The sequence below is a fragment of the Psammomys obesus genome, unplaced genomic scaffold (assembly GCF_907164565.1).
Source record: "Psammomys obesus unplaced genomic scaffold, mPsaObe1.curated_primary_1811, whole genome shotgun sequence".
NCBI lineage: Eukaryota > Metazoa > Chordata > Mammalia > Rodentia > Muridae > Psammomys > Psammomys obesus.
In genome coordinates, this window is record NW_026592732.1 from 11,746,196 (window position 1) to 11,753,337 (window position 7,142).

Genomic DNA, 7,142 nt, shown 5'->3' on the forward strand with positions numbered 1-7,142 from the left:
CCATGAAGGCTTGTTGGGAGGGGCTGATGAGGTGGTGCATGCAAAGTTCAAGATCAGTCCCTGGCACGGTGAGGAGTGTGCTGCTACTTTCTTGACAGTCCATGTGTTTCTGAGAGAGGAAAGTGCAGGTCTTATCATAACCCAGAGCCTTGAAGTGCCTGTCCCGCCATGGCCCACATCGAGTGCTGCTTGGAAGAATGGATATCACAGCTGGGGAAGCTGGGGCTCAGTGAAGGCAGAAAAGGTGGTGCTATGAGGCCTGGGGCCAGTATTCCTAGGTTAGCTGTGGCATGAGATGCTCTGCCTTTGTGTCTTTAGCAAGGAATTCTTGGTGTCTTCAAACTTCTGTGTAGCCTTTCATGAGACCTTATAGAGGGAGATTTTCAGTTAAACAACATTAAAAATGTACATTTAGGAGTAAACTTTTGAAATTATCAATACTCAGGAGTGATAGACGTTACTATTTCCAAGTTTTGTATAGTGCGAGTGTATGCTGTGAAACAAGTGGGGCAAATGAAACAAGTGGGGTAAATAAACTAGAAAAAAAAATCTTTATTTTTAAGATGGAGCCCAAGGGTAAGGCAGGCCTGTCTTTACAACATTTGAACAATAAGTGTTCATGTGAAATAGCTTTTCTAGTATTTATTGACCTGGTATGAAACAGAGGTGTAGTCTCGTGCAATAGGGAGAGGCAGAGCAAGGCTGACGGGAAGAGGCCTGGGAGGAGCTTGGGGAGGGCGAGTATTTGCCTGCCTACAATCTGGTTGAGGCTGGATCCTGAGGTCCAGAGTGTGGAGTGGGTTGAGAGTGGGAAGACTGCAGTGATGGTCCTGTTTAGGCAGCAAGAGAAAATGGTACTTCAGATCTCTTTCTAAAAAGCTCTCCATGGCTAGCATGTAGTAGGACTCACAAACCAAAGAAGAGAATCCGGACATTGGCCTGGTGTCATGCTTATCCACGAATGAAGAAACAGCAGCTAAAAGCCCCAATCTGGCATGAAGTGGGGATGAGTGACAGGCACCACAGTTCTTCCTCTTGGAATGAGTCTCTAATCTTGCCTTCACACGGAGGAAACAGAGGAGAGGTCTTTAGAGCAGGACTGAGGGACTTAATGTCTCCACTCCTGCAAGCCCCACTTTTTCCAGCTCACAGACTCTAGACACTGAGCAGGGCAGGAATGGACAGAAGTGAGAGACACCCCTATTTCCTCGCCAGTCCCCACTGATCAATCCAGGAGAAACTTATCAGGTGCATTAAAACTGCCTCCTGGCACAAGATAGCCTAGTTTGAGGATTAAAATATAAATTGCCGGGTGAGCATGTAGTGGTGTGTTTTAATATGTTAAGTGCAAACCAGAATTTAATGTGGAGGCTGAAGTGCACATTAGCAATTTCACAAACAATCTGAAATTTCAGTAGGCACTAATGAGTTGAGGGAGGGCAGAGTGGGTAGAAGGGAAAGAGAAAGAAACGCCACTGAACCTTGGAGTATTTCCCCTTTATTTCTCCAAGTGGGACACCTCAAATAATTCACAGTAGGGTTGGTTTTGGAGTTTTCTATTATTGGCCTTGTTATTGCATTTTATATGTTACTGGAATAGAACTCTCACATGAAAATGAGCCCTTTGCCGTGTACAATTTGGTGACATTTAGAACACGTGCAGTGTTTTGTCAGGATCACCTCTGTCCAGCTGTGAAATAGTCACCATCCCAAAGGAAGCCCTGTACCCCAAAGAAGTTAATTCCCCCATGTCCTCCTCCTGCCACACTTATAACCACCAATTTCCTCCCTTCCTCCCTCCCTCCCCTTCCTTTTCTCCCTCCCTTTCTCCCTCTTCTTCTCTTCTCATTTTGTTTCTGCCCATGTTCGTATAAGTTCCTTTTTTGAGCCTTAGGCAGCATGTGCATCTTTGGCTGGATTCAGATGTTGGAATGCTGGGAGTCAAGATGTCAGGCTGATGCAGAATCAGGACGGGTTGGGGCAGGAGCATCGTACTGGGCTATTTCCTGAGGGGTCTTCTGGCCTCTGTGTGTTGTGGCTGTGTCAGCAGTGTGATGGAGCTTAGACCTCTTCTATGATAATATTTTCAATAAAACATAAAAAATAAAGCATACAGCTTGCAAAAAAGCCAATGATATTGAGATACAGTTATGAAACATCGATGATCATAATACATACACTTCACTAACACGTTGAATGACATCATTTTCTATGGATTTAGTAATGCTATTTTAAAGTACTGAGAGGCATGAATTTTGAGATCTCTGTAACACCGTGATGTAAAAAAAAAAAAAAATCTGATTTCTATAGTGGTGAAGTCACAGGGATTGCTCAGGACACTATGGGGTGCTGCCTACCATCATACCGAAAGGAACATGGGCAAAGTCAGCTCAGACAAAAATGTTTCTATACAAATTCATCTACAGATCCTAGGTGATAAAAAGTGTCTCTGAAATTGATGGATTCTAAGCCGTTTTCAGCTGTAGACTTGCCCTGCTTAATTTTGACTGCCAACTTGACTGAATCTGGAATCCAGGAGCTACGCTGCTGGGCATGCCTGTGAGGGGGTTTCTAGGTTGGACTGAGGTGGGAAAATCTACCCTAACTGTGGGCGGCAGCATAATTCTGTGGGCTGGGATCTCAGCCTAAATAAAAGTAGAAAGCAAGGAGAGCAGAAGCATTGCTCTCTTCTTACTGAGTGGACAAAAGGTGGCCAGCCACCTCATGCTCCTACGTTTTTGACCTATCCACCATGATGTGATGACCTCTCAAGTTTCAACCAGGATGAACACCTCCTCTTCTACCACTGCTTTTGTGCAAATATTTTTGTCATAGCTTTGGGAAAAGCAACTGAATACAGACAGCTTTGAGAATTGGAGACCGTCTCAGCAGAAGAAAAGCACTTCCTGTTCATATTAAATTACTGCTGGCCCCTTATACCTAACTGTGGATCATCTTCAAGCCCATGGACTACAGACTGGGAGTCACAGTTTAGGCCTAACAGCGAAAGGCAGTGTTCCGTTTAGGGTTCTTTGGCTGTCTCTAATAGGATCTGACTCTATAGCCAGCCAGTCATGCTAGCAGAAGTGGGCAGTCTAATCTGCATCTTACATCTGGATGACAAGCCTCTCACACCCCCGTCCCTGTTCTTATATTGAGTGACCTAGCATGGGGCAGGTGCCCATCTGTTCAAGAGAGGAAATATGGGTGCTTTGATGACATGGTCTCCACTGAATGTAAAAGAGATGATTCCAGGAGGAATCTGAGGTGCTTTTGCCTTCTCTCTTCCACAAGCATGGATGTGAAGCAGATGGAGATACCATGAAAATAGTGATGGATGGTGATTTTCTCCCTTGTAGTTTGTACACATCCTGTTATCAGGAGATGACTCTCTGGATACAAATGATCCTGATGTGAAGGTTCAGAGGTGAAGTGTGCCTCATAGGAACTGTACTTAAAGTTTTGAACTTTAGTGTTTTTCGGGTTAGCTTGATAAACCATCGTATGCTGGGCTGTGGCGGTGACTGTGACTTCCAGGAAGCCACACAGTCAGACTGGCAGACTGTGCGGTAGACCCTGTGGCCACATGGTGATGTTGGGCAGTCTAGGTGTATGCAATGCACTAGCAACTATGCAATGCGCACTGTTTCCCCTGGCAACAGAGCTACAGGGATGTTTGTCAAGGGGCATCTGTTTTTGTAGACAGTATGGCACCTTACGTGGTCTTATGTCAATCAAAGCCCTGTTTGCCGGGTTCCTCGGTTTCAAGGGCAGTTCTACACCGGCACTCTTCAGTCATTTCCTCATAATCTTTGCAGTTCTGAAGCCCATTTGTTTTCTCTGAGTTAGCTCTTACTCCGTATCAGATCAGTCCTATGACGTGACAATGAGCTGAGATAAAAATCCACCTTCATTAAACAAGCAGGTGTTAGGATTCAAGCTGTCAAGGGCATGAAAAGGAGACTGAGGCAGCTGCTTCCCTTCCAGGAGCTAAGAGATTGGATGTAGAGGATACAGGAGCACAGGAAATAGAGCTCTAGCCTGGGAGAACATTCTGGGTGCTGACCCAGGTGCTCCAGCCACGAGGAGTCAAGAGTTTCTGGAAGCCCAGTGTGGGCTGAGTGCAGAATGGATCTGTTGTTGAAGGGCATAAGGAGTCCCTGTGCTGTGACTACGTCTGTGAGAAGGAAGGGCTAACCCAGAACCCTACCCTGATGCACTGGGAAATTTCCATTCTTGTTCCATTCTCATCTGAGGTCTAGAAGCCTTGAGTGAGGACCATGTAGGAGCAGTTTCCTTACAGGGCCATTTTCTGTTCATCAGGTTGTCTCCCCAAACGTCTCATGGTCTGTCAATTCTAAGCCACTTCCTTTGTTAAACTGTCTCACAGAACTAGTTCTTTTCCTCAACAATTAATTTGCCAATTTGTTTATTTACCTTCCTCATTGGTTTATGAGCTTCTCCATGGAGGGAAAAAACTACGTATTACAGGCCTACTCCTGCATCCTCAGTAAAAGGGTGTGGGCTGATTGAGGAGATAAGCACCGACTAGAGACTTTGTCACTGATTTTGGAAGCAAGGACAGGGGTGCCAGGAAATAGGTTTCGATGTTGGAATTTTGAGACAGAAAGGCACAGCTGGTAGATGAGTCACTGATCAGGCTCTTGAGGGTTAATGGTGAATTAGACAAAGCAGAAGTGCTCTTTTCCAGTCTGGAACTTCAAAACCATAGTGGACTATTTTCAGCCTATGGGAAGCTTCATCCTCTGCTCACTGACAATTCCACTTTTAATGGGCTCTGGGGAGTTTTAGTGTGGTCCTACTTTGCCAAACAACCCTAGTGAAATCCCGAGAAGAGCATGAAGACAACAAAGTTAATGACATTCTTGAAATAGAAGACTACAGCCAGCCAGCAGGAGAAAACTGGGAAGAAGTTCCGTTTTGGGCTGGGCTTGGTTGGCAGAGGCTTGTGATCCCAGCCTCTGGAGGTTGAGGCAGGAAGACTGAAAACTGGAGGCAAGCTTGGGCTACCATCCTTGGCTGCTGGGAGACAAGGGGTAGGGATTGCTTCCGGTGTCTTAGCTGACAACATAAACTCCAGGAGGGTTAGGGCCACTGAGCTTGAAGTTATCTGTTGAACTCTTCTTCATCTGGGCTCCATCTAGTCCTTTGCACAGATGAAAGCAGAGATCTTAAATTGTTTCCTTTTAAGGAGTTTAACGGCTTTGTGAAAATACTCAAGTGTACCCTTTGCTGTGCAATGGAGTAGATGCAATTTTGTTCTAAGTCTTTGTGAAAAAATTACATGATATTACTGTGAGGGGAAAAAAAAAAGAGGTTTTTATTACACTACTTGATAGATATGTTAGTTTTCTTTCTGGAACTCAGATTCCAGCAAAACTCATGGGGCAAACAGGCTAGCTTGTACTGGGAATGCAGACATACAGGGGCTTAAAGTTACATGACTTTTCCTTCTAACCGGTGCATATTGTACACAGTGTTGAGATTCATAAAGACATCTCAATTGAGTATATGACGGACTTTTTGACCATATTCACCACTTCCTCTCACTGGTCCCTCTCCTCTCCCCAGATCTTCTCATGCCTACATTCACAGTAGATACACATATAGATAGGTGTACACATAAAACTTTAGACCCATGCGAGAGAAAGAACACACCACTTGTCTTTCTGAGTCTAGCTGAACTTGCTTACTGTGGTGACCTCCACCTTCACACACCTTCTCACATACAAGAAGCTGTACCTTTCCCCTCTTAGCTCAGGGAAGAGACACTTCTGCAAGTCTTTATTTTGCCTGAGGGAGTATTCTCCACCATAAGAGGCCAAGCTCCTTTTCTTCTAGGCCTTGGGATGTGGGGTAAAAGGTACAGAAGAAAACCAGTGGCTGTTTTAGTAGTTGAGCCTTGGTGAGGCCTTTGTTTGCCCCCAAACAATTACTAAGTAATCCTAGCTCTTGGCTCTTCTGAAAGTGCCCACCTTAGTTTTTTTTGGGGGGGAGGGGGGTGGGGAGTAGTGATCTTGTCTATCCTATCCCTTAGATTGCCAAAATTACTGCCCAAGATCATTGCGTTTAAACATTTATTTTTAGTTGTGTGCTATATGTGTGTGTGCATCCAAAAGAGGGGTCAAATCTGCAGCTGAAGTTACAAGCAGTTGTGAGTTGCCTGATACAAGTGCTGGGAACCGACCCTGTGTCCTCTGTAAGAGTAGCAAGTGCTCTTAAGGGCTTAGCCACCTCTCCAGCTCCAGGAAAAATATTTTAGATTGCAACAAATGTCAAAAGGAAACCCAGAGCAGTTTAGGAGTGCAAAATAGTCTGATCTGAGCCAGCTCCAGGTCCCTGGGGCTCTGTCAGGCTCTAACCAGCTCAGGTGTTTCTTATGACGTAATGAGGTGCTAGACTCAAGGATTCTGCTTGCTCTTGACTCTCCAGTGTTTCGTGATCTGATAAGTCTTGCCATGGGCTGGGAAGGTGGTTTGCTGAGTAAAGCATTTGCTGCTCAGTCACACCACCTGAGTCCTTTCCCCGGTACCTGTATAAAGGACCAGATGCAATAGTGCATGCATCTGCAATTCCAGCATGCTCCTCTTGGGAGCAAGGAGGCAAAGATAGAATTGCCAGAAGTGCACAGGTCAGCTAGCCTGGTATATGCAGCAGTGAACAAGAGAACCATTTTCAAACTAGGTTGAAGGCAGGGACTGACACCCAAGGAAGTTATTTGACTTTCACATGTGACACACACACACACACACACACACACACACACACACACACACACACACCTTGTCATTAAGGAGCTTACAATACAGGGGAAGAAATAAACACACCCAACCTCCATGACACCTACTGCTGGCATTCCAGTCAGTTAGGCTTAAAGCTTGATAGCTTACAAGCTGACCTTGCCAGCCCCTTGTCATACTGGCAGCAAAAGAATTTTAAACTGCCAGGCTCAGTGATGAACCAATTCAATGAGGAACTGTGGGAGAGGCATTTACATAAAATGTGATGCTCTGCTAAGCCCAGACATAGGCTTCAGCTGAATACTTCATGACAGAAAACACTAGCAGGAGGCTGATTCTTGTGTGAATTTCGCCAAGACCTTGTAACTGTAGAGATGCTTC